The sequence below is a fragment of the Antechinus flavipes genome, chromosome 2, assembly GCF_016432865.1.
Source record: "Antechinus flavipes isolate AdamAnt ecotype Samford, QLD, Australia chromosome 2, AdamAnt_v2, whole genome shotgun sequence".
Classification (NCBI taxonomy): Eukaryota; Metazoa; Chordata; class Mammalia; order Dasyuromorphia; family Dasyuridae; genus Antechinus; species Antechinus flavipes.
The window spans coordinates 351,976,521-351,992,158 of record NC_067399.1 but is presented as its reverse complement, the minus strand read 5'-3'; positions in this window follow the sequence as shown (position 1 = coordinate 351,992,158).

Below are 15,638 nucleotides of genomic sequence, written 5' to 3'. Positions count from 1 at the left end.
TCAAAACTACATTTGTATCATAAAAAGATTTTTAGGATTCCCTTTTTATATATTTTTTCAAATATTTCATATGGTATTGAAATTATTTGTTCTTTAAATATTTGGTAGAATTCATCAACTGCTTCTTGTGTTGGAGTTTGTTTTTTTTTTTCCCCCCTTAGGGAGCCCATTAATGATTTTTTTTCTTATTTTTGTCTAGGAAAGAGTTATTTAAGTATCCTATTTTTTCTTTTATTAGATTATCATTGCTATCATCTGTTAGATTTATTGGCATATTACTGGGAAAATGACTCCTAATAATTGCTTTAATTTCATTTTTATTTGTGGCATATTTACTCTTTTAGTTTTTGATGTGGTAATTTAATTATAACTTTTTAAGTTTTCTTAATTTAAACCTTAATAGAAAAAAGGAATAGAAAAAGAAAAAAATTGTTTTGTGCACAGTACAACATACAAGTGGATTCAAAATATGTAACAATAAATGTCTATTTCAAAAAAACATGTATGATAAGACATATTGTATTCAAACTATCCATCTTTGCTGCTTCTAGGTTTTCTTTTGTTCTCTGCTGTGTATTTTTGCTTTATTGTTTTTTCTTCTTTCTTCTCCCCACATCTTCCTAGCAAGCTATAATTAAGCATGGATATATTTATATCTACACACACACACACACACACACACACACACACCCCACATATCCATACATATATCCACAATATCTCTTTTTTCCTATCTTTGATAACTCTTATATTTTACTTCCACCTCTAACTTGCCTTGGTATTGCTTAACATCCCCTGACTCCAAGAATCTCTTAGGTATCCTCCTATTCCCCAACCAGCCCCTCACTCTCCCCTGCAACTTTTCTCCTCCCTGTGAATCCCTTTCTTAATGATCTATACAGCTTATCCCACTTCCATTAATCTACACACCCTTATATACTTTGCCTTACCCTGTTCCTTCCTTCTCTTAGTTTATATTTGTGTGTGTATACATACATATGTATATTCATTTGTATGTATATATATTATTCCCTCTTTAATCCACTTTTGATGTGAGTAGGAGCTAGCCCTTCTCTTCCATCTAATTCCTCTGTTGGTTCTTGCTCTCTCATCCCATACATATGGTATAATTACTGTTTTCCCATATGATTTTGCTTTTTATAATCACATCATACACAGCTCCTTTGGACTAATGACAATCTTAAAGATATGGAAATGTAAACCATATCTTTAAGATTGTCATTAGTCCAAAGGAGCTGTGTATGATATACATAAAAAATATGAACAGTTTGTCCTTATTGAGTCCCCTGAAATTAATCTTTGATGGTGGCTATTATTAAATTAAATTTTCTATTGAATTTAGGTTTGCAAGAAAATCTTAAAAATCTGGCAATTTGTTAAATGTCCATTTTTTTCATTCAACATTATGCTTAATTTTGCTGGATACTATAATTTTGGTCACAACCCTAGTTCTAATTTGGCCTGGAACCCAAACCCAAACCAAGAACTGTACTCTCTTGTTAAGTGCCTGCAACCCAATGTTTCCCTGCCACACTCATCTGGCATTCTGATTCTGTTGGCTCAGGGAAGTTCTCAGCAGCTTAGATAGGCCTGGCTTTCCTTCTCAGCAGAAGTTTCCTGAAACTTCCTGGGCTTAGACCCTTAATCCCCACATTGTCCACATTGGAAGTCCCTGTAAGTGGAGCTGAGACCGCCTCCAAATACAGCTAACCCCAGGGCTCTCTACTTGCTGTTTCAGTGGAGCTGGAGGTGTTTATATTCCAGTGGCCAAATCTCCTTCCTAGAGTCTTTCTTTGGATCTTCTTCCATTGTCCAGGAAGACCCCTGTTCTGCCCCTCTTCTTGTTTTTCACTTGTCTGCATTCACCCTGAGGAGCAATTTTGTTTTGTTTGATGTTTAGATATTTAGTATTAATATTACTTATTGTCTATAATGTCTTTTAGGAAAATCTAATTTGTTTGCTTATTTCTTTTAATTATATTTGTATGTATTTTTCTGACATTATAATGGCTATGCCTGCCTTTTTTTTTTTTTTCTAACTTTAACTAAGTAGAATAAATTTTGCTCCAGCTCCTTTTTCTTTTCTTTTGTTTCCCCTGAGGCAATTGGGATTAAGTGAATTTCCCAGGGTCACACAGCTAGGAAGTGGTAAGTGTTTGAGGCCAGATGAACTCAGGTCCTCCTGACTTTAGGGCTGGTGCTCTATCCACTGCACTATCTAGATGCCCCCTTCCCCCCCAGCTCCTTTTTAAAGAAAAGTATCTCTGTTTTAAGTTTGTTTCTTATGGAAAAATATTCTGGTTCCTAAGTCATTGTATTTGCTACTTCTGTTTTATTGGTGAATTTATCCCAATAGTATTTGCAATTTTGATTATTAACAGTGTATTTTCTTCAATTCCATTTTCTTCCTTTTATCCTTCTATCTTTATTTTTTTCCCTCTTCTAAAGTCTATTTTATTTCTGATCACTGTCTTTTTTTTTTTTTTTTTTAATTCACCTTTCCTCTTATCTTTGCGCAACTTTCATGAGTGTGGAATAGCATACCCCAATACACAGTATCTTTTCCTGGTGCCCTTGACTTCTTCCTTTGTTTCTTTGTTCTTAGCCCTTGCACCAGCAATTTGGGGCTTTTTGGTACTAGTGCTACACCTTCCTGCACTGACTCTGTTGATGCTACAAGGCTGACCTCTCTGGCACTAGCAGTTCAGAACTTTACTGCCCTGGTTCTATTGGTTTGTGGTCTCTGACATGCTTTTACAAATGAAGGTCTGTGATAATGCTGGCTTTCTATTGAGGCCCAGGCAAATCTAAAGTTGGTATCTTCATGGCATTGGAAAGAAGGGAGAGAGGGACCAGATGTCTCTTTGCAGATAATATGATGGTATAATTAGAGCACCAATTAAAAAACTAGTTGAAATAATAAACAGCTTTAGCTGTTAAATTAAACCAATATAAATCATCAGCATTTCTATATATTACCAACAAAGTCCAGCAACAAGGGATAGACAAAGACATCCTATTTAAAATAATTTTACAGACACAACACTTCCTAGCTCTGTGACTCTAGGCAAATCATAAAGGGAAAAAAAAGATAATAAAAAAAAATAAAATAACTTTAGACAATATATAATACTTGGAAGTCTTTCTGCCAATACAAGCCCAGACACTACATGAAAATGAATTTAAAACATTTCACACAAATAAATTCAGGTCCCAATAATTAGAAAAATAATCAGTTTGTCATGGGTGAGCTGAACCAATATATAATAAAATGATAATTCTATTTAATTAATTTACTTAATCAATACTATACCAATCACACTACCACAAGTTATTTTATAGAGCTAGAAAAAACAGTAACAAAATGTATCTGAAAGAACAAAGTGTCAAGAATATCAAGGGAATTAATAAAAAAAAAAATGGAGCAAGGTGGCCTCAACTGCAGCAGATTTCAAACTACATTATTAAGCAGTAATCATCTTTCAAAAAGACCTGAAGAGACTTACATGAACTGATGCTAAGTGGAGTAGAACCAAGAGAACATTGTATATAGCCAACAACAAGATTATGTAGCTCTTTTCAACAATGAGATGATTCAGGGCAGTTCCAATAGACTTGTGCTGAAGGAGCCATCTGCATCCAGAGAGAGGATTATGGGGACTGAATATTAATTGCAACACAGTGTTTTCATCTTTTTTGTGTTTTTTTTTGCTTGCTTCTTTCCTCAATTTTTTCCTTTTTGATTTGATTTTTCTTGTGCAGCATGATAAATGGGATATATAGGATAATTGCACATGTTTAGCATATGTTGGATTGCTTGCTGTCTAAGGGAGAGGGTACAGAGGAGGGAGGGAGAAAAATTTGAAACATAAAGTTTTGCAAGGGTGAATGTTAAAAATTAAGTATATATTTTGAAAATTATGAATATTATGAAAATGATTAAAAATTATTAAAAACAGTAATCATCAAAATAATCTAGTGGCTGAGAAATCTAGTGGAACATATTAGGTATTAAGGAATTCTTTTTCTTAGGAATAGTCAGTATCCTCAGCATGTTTTCTTATCAAAGTTCAAATGACAACTGGACCAAAGAAAAGAGCCTGAACTTTTCTCCTTGAATTTGATATTTAACTTTACCATGAACAAAGCAAATCAAGCCCAATTTAGTTCCTGAATTGCCATATTTACCACAGCTTCTGGTATACATCATTTGTCTTAACTTTCATATAACTTTACTTAATAGTTTCTTGCTTTTACCTATTAATAATAAAAATACAGCTGCTCTTGGCTATTTACAGGTACATTTATTTTTCATGAATCATAAATAAGATTTAAAGTTGTGTCTGCAATGTACAAGTCAAGGAAGCCAGATGTTGAAAAAATCATATCACAAGTTTTTTTCATGACTGATTTAATTAAAATATGATTGATGTTAAATTACATATTTATGAAAGAGCAAAGAGGAATCTTATTTTTCAAAGAATATGAACTAGGTTATTTATTGATAGTTTTTATTTTAGCTGTTCAAATTTATTCACTACAAAAAAAAAATCTTAAAGTTGTTTTTTACTCACTTTCATCCAACCAGTTATATAAAGGAAGTATTCAATTTAAAAAATAGCTTTAAAAACATCAATTGATTTACAAATGTCATAGTAATTGTATATCTAATATCTAGCATGACTGGGTGGAAGAAGAATGATACTAATCTTCATGTACATTTTAAATATACATTAAAATTCTTAGTTGTTGATTCCTACTTAAAAAGAGGAAAAATTTTACAATGCAAATAGAAATTACAATATTTTTATTTAAAAGAAACTTTTGTATCTACACACAGAGATATAAAGTCATAATATATCCTGTCTGCCTTTTAAAAAATAATTGCTCATGACAAATTTCTTCAATCAAAACCATACTTAGTGTTGGGAACCCAGAGTATTTGGGGGAGCAATTGAAGCAGGATCTGCCTTATTATTTAATGAGTCATCTTTTGTATATAAAGATGATGCTATTAATTTACTAGAGCATTATTTCAAGTCATTTTTACATTAGTGATAATGGGTTCTGAGAACACAAAAGTCACAAAAATCTTTAAAATTAGCAAAGCTCTATAATCAAGAGAACATTGTACATAGAAACATCAAAATTATGGAACAATCAACTGTGATGGACTTGGTTCTTCTTAACAATGTGGTGATTCAAAGAATTTCCAAAGGACTTGGGATGGAAAATGGCATTCATATCCAGAGAGAGAACTGTGGAGACGGAATGTAGACTGAAACACAATGTTTTCACCATTTTGGGAGATTTGTTTTTTTCCTTCCTCATAGTTTTTTCCCTTTTGATCTGACTTTTCTTCCACAACATGAAAAATATGAAAATATGTTTAAAAGGATCTCACATATTTAATCTATATCAGATTGCTTGATATCTTGGGGAGGGGGAAGATGAGAGAAGGAGGGAGAAAAATCTGGAACAGTCTTACAGAAATGAATGTTGAAAATTAGCAAAGCTCTTTACAGGTACTATTTCATTTAATCCTTATAACTCTGGAAAGTAGGTACTATTATTATCTCCATTTTACAGATGATGAAACTGAGTCCAGACAGAAATTAAATGATTGGGCAGCTAGGTGGCTCAGTGGAGAGAGCACCAGCCCTGAAGTCAGGAAGACCTGAGTTCAAATATGACTTCAGACAGTTAACGCTTCCTAGCTCTGTGACCTTGAGCAAATCACTTAACCCCAATTGCCTCAGCAAAAATAAATAAATAAATAAATAAAAAAGAAATTAAATTATTTTTTCAGGGTCATGCAGATACAAAGTACCTGGAGCTACATTTGAATTCAAGTCTTATTGACTATATGTCCAGTTCTTTATTGAGTATACCACCAAGCTGTCTAACTGTTAATATTATGTTAGACTACTAAAATTCTTGCCTTGTTCCTCCTATGAGATAGCTGATAGTAGTTAGGGGTATAATTTATGGTTTGCTCATAGATTAAGATATTCTTATAATAACAAAAACATTTATATAATGCAATTTGTATAAAACTTACTACCTAATAACATGGTTAAATTAAAGGTGTATTATTATTACCACTATTATTTTATAGAAAAGGAAACATCCTAAAAGAGATTAAATGCCTTTCCCAGGGTCGCAAAGGGTCAATTCCCTAGGACCCTTTTCTCAGGTTCACTTTGTAGTAACTGATTTAAATATAAACCTAGATCATTTGAATTTAATATAATATTTTTCCATTTACTGTGCTGTCCTCAATTTGAATGAGATAGATTAGATAATTACAGGAAGGATGAATGGGGAATAAGGTGCTCTCACGTTGAAGAAACAAAGATTAGATTTCCATTTACTTCTGTATAAAACCAATGATATAGCTAAAATTCGAGACAAGGATTATTCTCTTTGCATTTGGTAAACATAACCTTGCAGCTCATTAGTTGACTGTTCTTTGTTCTTGTTATATGAGAAGCTTCTCTTTTTTATTCCTGATATTATCTTTCTCTGTTGATGTCCTTTGAATTGCTTTCCTACATCATTCCTCATTTTAAATGGATGATCATCAGCTAATTTCTTTGGCCTTTCTTGTATTCCGTGATCTACAATCATGGAATGTCACTAGAGGAATACTAATCTTCCAAAAGATGAGCTTTTGTTTAAAAAAAAATTTGTGATGAATTAAAGAACTATGGAATTTCCCAAAGATAAATAATCTTGCTCTCTTTTTGCTGTTCAATTCTAGGTCCAACTTGTTCATTTGTAATTCTTTTCAACATACATGAACTAAAAATATGAATACACTAACATACAGAGGTTTTTTTTTTTTATTTGTTTGTTTGTTTTTGCTAAGGCAATTGGGGTTAAGTGACTTGCCCAGGATCACACAAGTAGGAAGTTTTAAGTGTCTGAGGTCAAATTTGTACTCAGGTCCTCCTCACTTTAGGACTGGTGCTCTATCCATTGTACCACCTACTGACCCTGAATACATTAATATTACAAGGATTAGAGCAGCTAGGTGGTACAGTAGGTAGAGCACTGGGCTTGGAATTAGGAAGACTCATCCTCATGAGTTAAAAATTCAGCTTCAGACATTTACTAGTCACATGACCTGTGCAAGTCACTTAACTTCGTTTGCCTCAATTCCTCACCTGTAAATAGAGCCAGAGAAGGAAATGACAAACTATTCCAGCAACTGTGCAAAACAAAAAACAAAAACAAAAACTCAAGAGGTGATGAAGAGTCAGACATAATTAAAACAATTCAACAATATGATACTGATAAAAGATTTCATCAGTATAGTTAATACTCAGCATAGGAATTTCTTCCAACAATGCTGATTACCTCTGAAACAGTACAAAGATTAGAAAGCTGTTTAACTTGAAAAGAAAAAAATTGTTTGCTCAACTTCCAGGGTGGGAAGGCCAGGAGAGGAATGGGTTTCCAAGGTGAAAAGGCTATGGTGGCATGTTTGAAAAAAAAATCTGAGAGTCAGGAACACTTTTTTTTTTTTTTTAATTTGTTTTCTTAATCATTCTTTTGCTGCATTTTTGGAGATTCAGTTGGCTATTAGTGCCAAAGATTGGAGAAAGGAGAGATTGGGCTCTTCAAGGAACATGCCCTCTTAGCTAGAAACTGACCATTATTTTAGGAGCATTAGAAGACAACCTATTATAATGAACATTCATTCAGATAATAATGTCAATGAACATTTATTCAGTACCAACCTTTGCCCTTCAAATTAAAAGACAAAAGTGAGATAGTCTGTCTTCAAGAATCTGTTAAAGAGATGTGACATAGACACAATTAAGGAAAGACAGTATTTACCAATTTATTGAAGACTGGAGCAGAGCACAAAGAACTAAAGAAATCAGGAAAAGTCTGTTGAAGTTTGTGGATCTTAATTGCAGCCTTGAAAGAAACTAAAAGTTACAAAGAACAATGATCAGGAAGGAGACCACTTTAGGTATGGTTGACAACCTTTGCAAAGGCATGGAGATTGAAAATGGAATGTCATAAAGGATGGCTAGTAGGCCAATTTTCCTGAAGTATGAAATATGAGTGCGTGGTATTAGAGTAATGTATAATCACCAACTGCTAAGCAATAAAGTCATTTGGGCAGCTATTGTCTGCCCAATGTAAAGATGGATTGGAGAAAGAAGACACTGGATATAGGGAGGCTAATTTGGTGACTCTTAATAGCCTAGTTAAGACATGCTAATGGCCTATATTTTGTTGGTTATGGTATGAGTAGAGAGAAAAATGTATTGACATGGTAGAATTGATGACTTTGAATCTAAATGAATATGTTTGGTGGGGGGGAGGAGTAAAAGCAATGATAATTGCTGATTGTAAATATGGATTATTGGAAGAGTGGTGTTGTCCCCAAAAGAAATAATGAGACTTGGAGGCTGAAATTTTGAGTTCTATTTTGATTTGTTGAATTAAAAATGCCTATGGGATGAGTGGAGTTGTTCACCAAGAGAAAGATTAAAGAAAAGAAGGCTCAAGGCACAGCTTTGAGGGAAGCAAGATATAGAGTAAGAATATACAGAGAAGCCTAAGAAAGATAGTTCAACAGAAAAGAAAAAAAAAAAAAACATTTCAAAGGAATGTGATGGAAGGTCAAAGAGAAACCAGTATTTAGAAACAGACTTTCAATAGTGTCAGATGATATAATAAGGTCAAAGAAGCATGAGGATTATAAGATTAGTTCTTTGCTGAAAAGCCCTTTGGGGTTTATGATTTAGCTTATTATGATGTAATTAGAATAGCAAAGATAATTTAAGATGAGAAAAGAATTCTGTGAAAAGGAATTGTTGGTATTAAAATAGATTTTTATTAATCTTTGAAAACTCTTGCTTTTTCTAATGGATCTATAAAAAAGCCTACCTTCTAAAAGCTTATCTTTCCCTTCTCTCATTCAATTAACAGTCCATAGCTGAATACAATATAATTTAAAATTTTATTTATTCATTCATTTGTTTTTCTTTTTTTTTATTAAAGCTTTTTATTTTCAAAACATATGCATGGATAATTTTTCAACATTGACCTCTGAAAAACCTTGTATTCTAAATTTTCCCTTCCTTTCCCCTACCCTTCCCCTAGATTGCAAGTAATCCAATATATGTTAAATACGTTAAAATATATGTTGAATCCAACATATATATATGTATATATACATGTATATATATATACATGTATATATACACACACACATACATATTTATACAATTATTTTGCTTCACAAGAAAAATCAGATTAAAAAGGGAAAAAAATAAGAAAGAAAACAGAATGTAAGCAAACAACAACAAAAAGTGTGAAAATGCTATGCTGTGATCCCCACTCAGTTCCCACAATCCTCTCTCTGGGTGTAGATGGCTCTCTTCATCACAAGGTCATTGGAACTGGACTCAGTCATCTCAAATGTACAACATAATTTCTCAAAGAGGTATGGGAAAACTTACAATGGAGTCAGAGCAAGGGCATGATTTTCAAAAGTGATATAATAAGCACTGACCTTTTAGGTTACTATGCATTTTTAATAGTTTCAGCTTTAAAAACAATTGCAATAGAAGCAACTAATAGAAGCAGGGTTGTATAGTATCAAAAAAAATTGGCTCTGGATTTATAGGTTCTGGGTTCAGATCTTCTTTCTTATGCTTGATACCTGTGTGACCCTGGGTAAACTACAATCTCCATGATCAGCAATTTCTCAATTGTAAAATGACACATGGCATGCACTCAGAAGGTGGTCAGAGAAAGCGGTACAAAGACAATTTCAAGGTCTCTCTTAAGAACTTTGGATTTTGTTGTGTACCATGGAAGTCAGTGGCACAAGACCATCCAGCATGGCATGCTTTCTGCTGAGAAGGTGCTGAGCTCTGTGAGCAAAGCAGAATTGAATGAACTCAGGAGAAAGACAAGATGCACAAAGTTAAAGTCACCTTTTCAAATGTTCATAAGGGCTCTTTGTGTCCAACCTGTGGCAGAGCATTCTAGTTTGTATTGTTCTTATCAGCTATAGGCGGACACACTGTAACTCGACTCTAATTAGTGATGTAATTTTGCTCCTCTTTAAGAATGAAAGACAACAACCAATTATATAGCAGGCACTTTATCAAACATAAAGTACAAACAAAAACAAAAATAATTATTGCTCTTAAAATAAGTCAAATAGGATATCTGAAGGAAGAATGAGTGTCAAATTCTCTTTTTTTAAAGTATTAAATCTCAAAGAAATTGGAGAACTTCAAATACATCTTATAAGACAAAGGAAAACAAACTATTTGAAGTCTGTGGTCTCCAAGATATGATTAAAAATAGAAGAGAAATCACAAGGTAAAGGGAAGCAAGATCAGAATTTGGAGCATTTATAATAGAAAAATGTATCAGTTAAGGAAAAAACAAACAAACAAACAAAACTTGAAATCCAATGTGGTGAGGATCTCCAAAGGAAAAAAAAAAAGAATATGTAAGATTGGAATACAAAAATGTTTATGTGAAGGACAATTTAGAAAAAGAAAAGCAAATGATAATAATGTTAAACAGCAGTAACAACAACAACAACAACATAATCCCTAATAAGCAAAAGCAATTGAACACAAAGACAGGATGCATAGAGAACATTTAAATATCACATAACCTCAAGAAGAATATAAGAAATCAAGAAAAACAAGCATAATTTATGCTGTAACCTGTTTTCAAAAAGTTCATCCTAGTGCCTGACTCTTTCAATCTTTGTGTCTCAGACTTTCTTACTCAAAGATTAAAACCTTCAGAAAATTCTGCTTGTTGACTTACCTAATGTAGCTCTACATGAAAGAATCTTTTGGTTTTTAAAAATTAATTAATCAATTGATTTTTATAGGCAAACAGCATCTTTCCCATAGTCTCCACCCTTGGGGGAAAATCACTTATGACAAATATGCATAATCCAATAAATTTTCATAGTGGCCATGCTTTTTTAAGTTTATCATTTTACCAGTAGGAGGTGTGTGGCAAGTTTTATCTTCAGTACTCTTGTCTCATGGCTTATCATCACATCGATCAGAGGTTTAAATCCTTTCAAAGTTGTTTGCCTTATTAATATCGTTGTTATTGTATAAATTTTTCTCTTAGTTTTATTCATTTCATTCTGTTGTTTCTAGAGATATTTCTGGTTTCTGAAACTATTTCATCATTTCTTCAGGCAAAATAACGTCTAAAAAAAGTCTTTATAATAGTTCCTCTTCAAGACTCCCTCAGAAGACATTACATAGTAGAGCTATAATTTATTCAATAAATTGTGTATGGGGGTAATATGCACTATGATTAGAGCAGCCACTTTTCTGTTTTTCAAATTTTTTTCACTACCATGATAAGTAATGATAATATTCAAGAAATAAAAAAGCTTATCAAATTTTGTAAGGCAGGCATTTAAAGAATAAGGCATGTCCTATTTGTTTGCTTCATTTTGGGGGTCAAAAACCATTTTTTATTTGTATTTTTCATGAGTTTTCTCATGAAATCATTTTCTTTCTGAGGTTTCTTTCAATGTTTCCTAAAGGACTATGATACTTATTTGTTTCTGATTCACAGTCAGCTGTCATCTCGTATTATTAGCCTCTGCCACTTAGGTGAATTATAACTAAATCAAAATATACTGTTAGTTGATCAAAATAATGTTTATATTAATCAAAAGCTCTGACTTTTGTCTTGAAAGTGCTTCCAGTGCACAGAGAATTGCCAACAAAGAAATATATATTGGAAATCTAATTATTTGCCTTAGATTTGCACTGCTGGGAACTGGATACAAGATCATGTTAAATAAACTTATTTCCGTTTTTCATTTAACCTGTAGATTGTAGTATGACCAATCTGTTTTATATCCTCAATCAACAAATGACTGTATTTGGTAATAATTTATCAAGAATAAAAATCTGTTTTTGAAACTAATCACCACATGTTAGGTCTGCCCTTTTTCAAAACCACCATCTGATATTCATTTTGTCTGCAAGACAAATATACGGATGAAAATGCATCTACCCCAGGATACAGCAGTGGAATGAAGTATTTCCACTCTTTGTATATATTTAGAACATTCCCTGTTTTCTCAACAGATGGCCCAAATTTTAGTGTTAAAGAAAAAAATCAATTTTGCATACTACAGACAAATTGAACAAGCACACTCTGTATTTCTAATTATTTTATAACAAAATATCCAGTAGAATCCAGGTCAGATCAGGTCAGATATAAACTATAGAGTTGAAAAACAGCTTTTTTATATGTACTATAAGTATTTTAGTTAAATAAGGAAGAAATGAATTGGAAATACTGAGGTCTCAATTTATTTCCTGAATCTCATTTCCATTTTTTAAATTTAATGATTTTTGTTTATGTTAAATAGTAAATATTTGAATTCTTACTCAGCTCCCCCATTCTACTTCATCTTCAACAACTGAAACTTTCTGAATCATCAAAGTAACCATCAGAAAGCCATTTCTCCTTAGTGCCTTGAATAGCTATATATTTCATCTTGCTTCTTTATTAAATATAGTTGTAGCATTGATATTTGCTAAAAAATTTTATAACCTTGACTGCTCTAGGAAAAACTGAAGTGAAAACACCCACATAATTTCACTCAGAAATTAAAAATTTTTGTGCTGTGAATTCATATCAAATGGCCTCCTAAATGAGCTCCTAGAATATCTCTCATGTCCATAATTATGTTAATTCATTTAAAATACAGCTAAGATTTGCTAAAACAAAGTTTTAATGTGTATTCCAAAGATAGGTTCCCAAATTTTATTTTCCCTTTTAGTTATTTAAATTTTCTCTTTATTGTCAACCTAGTAATTGTGAAAATTTTTATACATACTAGACAAAAAGGAAGATTGTAAATGAAAGCATGGATCTCTATTATATAGTTTTGAACAATTATCATAATTAATATTAAATCTACTCTGTCAATATTCACTTCTTAACTTCTTTATACTTTTTTGGTTTATTGATACTTTCGCCACTCCTTTTCTTAATTTTTTTTTTTTTGGCATCATTATTACTATTTAATCAACTCATCCCTTTGCATTTAGCATACTTCCTGACATATAGTAGGTGCTAATAAATGTTTATTTCCTTTCCTCTCCAGCCAAAGCAAAACAAATTCAGACATTAGTCATGTCTGAGAATGTATGTCTATTTCTGCTTCTTGTCGAAGTATCACTGCTAAGACATAGGAAATACATTCAACCATAATTTTTCTGGGATTGTGGGAGTTACTAAGGTTTTAAAGTTGTATTCACTTATACTATTATAATCATTGTATAAATTTCTCTCCTAATTTTGCTTAGTTATCTTTCCATCAGTTTTTGCAAGTCTTCATAAGTTTCTCTGAATTTGTTTCTTCTCCCACTTCAAATGGGACAGAGTTACATTAAATTCATGTGGCTAGAGTTAGAATCTAGACCTGAGATTTCCCTGATGCACAAAACTCCATTTACTGAGTTCTTTAGAACACAGACATTAAATGGCTTGCTCAGGATCACACTACCATTATGTGTCAGAAGCTGCCTCTCTTCATATGTCACAATTTATTCAGCCATTCTGAAGTGACAGGTCTCTATTTTGTTTCTGGTTCTTTGTGATAATAATAAGGACTTCTAAAAATATACATGTCTGGGTCACTTTTCTCTTTCTTTGACTTCTTTGCTTAGTTATAATATTGCTGCATCACAGTTTAATGACTTTCTAAGTTATAAAACCATTTTTAGAATGGTTAGATTATTTCACAAATCTAATAAGAGAACATTTATGTACCCTTTTGCATCATATTCAACAAGTGTCATTTTCTTTTTTTATGATTTTTGAGGGCCTATTTGATAGATATAGCTAAATTTCTCAGTTATTTCCACTTTTATGGCTTTGATTATTAGTGATTTGGAGACATTTTTCATGTGGTTCTTGATAGCTTGCTTTTCTTCTTTTTTTAATATTCATTGATCATTGGCTTTTTGTCTTACACTTTATATCAATTCTCCATATAATTTGGATGTCAAATACTTATCAATTGTCTTCCTTCTAGTTAGATAATTTAATTTTGTTTGTGAAATAATTTTTATAGATTTTGTCATTTATCATCATAATTTATTGTGGTTTTTATGTTTTGGTAAGTAGACTTGTACATATTTCACACATTACCTTGTTATAGTAAATAGTTATTTTTTTTCTATCTTTTCCCATTAGATTTTGTTGGTAAGTGAGAAAGGCTGATGATACTTCTTCACTGAAGTTTTTGTTTCAATTAATTTTTCAATTGAATATCTAGGGTTTACTAAGTAAGTCATTTTATTCTTTACAAAAGAAAATTATTTTGTTTCTTCTGTGCTGTCTCAATTTTTCTTTCCAGTCTTATTATTTTAGTTAATATTTCTAGGATTATGTAAAAAAGTAGAATTGATACTGGACTTCCTTGCTTTCCTCCAAAATTTTTAAAAAGACTTTTCTTTTTAAAAACTGCCTTTCTTCACTACTAAAAATGCTAAACTAAGTTTTAGAAAGTTGCTTTTGTCCAGGAAAAGTCTACATATTTCAATTGCCTTAAATATTTTTAATGAATGAAAGTCTTAGAATTGTTTTTTAAAATTTTCTGCATTTTTTGATATATAATCTTTTTGGGTTGTCTTTGTTATTAAGATGACTATTATGTTTCTAGCTTTCTTAATATTGAATCAAGTCTACATTCCTGGTATAAATTCAATATACTCACAATATGAAATAATTTAAGTATTATCTGTTAGGTCATTTGATGATATAATATTTCAATCAATGCAAATGTTCCAATATGCAGTAAAGGTTTTGGTCTATAATTTTCTGTCTCATTCTTTGGGTATCAGAATCACATTTGTCTCATAAAGAAGTTAAGGAAAATACATTTTTATGTTTGCAAACAATCCATTATTTAGATTACTTTTGAACATTTGATAGGATTCGCTTTGAAATCCATCTAGTACTTTCTTTTTTTTTTTTTCTTTTCTTTTCATTTTGTGTTGTATGTGAGGAAATTGAGGTTAAGTAATTTGCCCAAGGTCACACAGCTAAGCAAGTGTGACTGAACTTTTTTATACTCAGGGTCCTTCTGACTTCAGAACAGGTGCTCTATCTTTTTTATTTAGAAGTTTTCTTATAAGGACAGCTAGTAGGTGGTTAGTGGATAGAGCACTAGCCTGACATCAGGAGGACATGAGTTCAAATGTGGTTTCAGATACTTAATACTTCTTGGCTGTGTGACCCTGGGCAAGTCACTCAACCTCAATTGCCTCAGCCAAAAAAAAAGTTCTCTTAAAGTTTTAAAAATTTTTTTATAAGATTATATCATTTAAAATATCTACTTCTTGTGCTATTAATGAGAGTACTTTATATTTTTATAAATATTTACATATTACACTTGTTATCAATTTGGGGGGTATATAAAATAATTTCTAATATATTAAAATTTTTATTATTATGGTCAGTAAAAGATGTATTTAATGATTCTGATTTTTTACCTTAATGATTTTTTATCAGACCTCAAAATTAATTTGTAATGTGTAATGCACAACAGATAAATATGTATATTACTT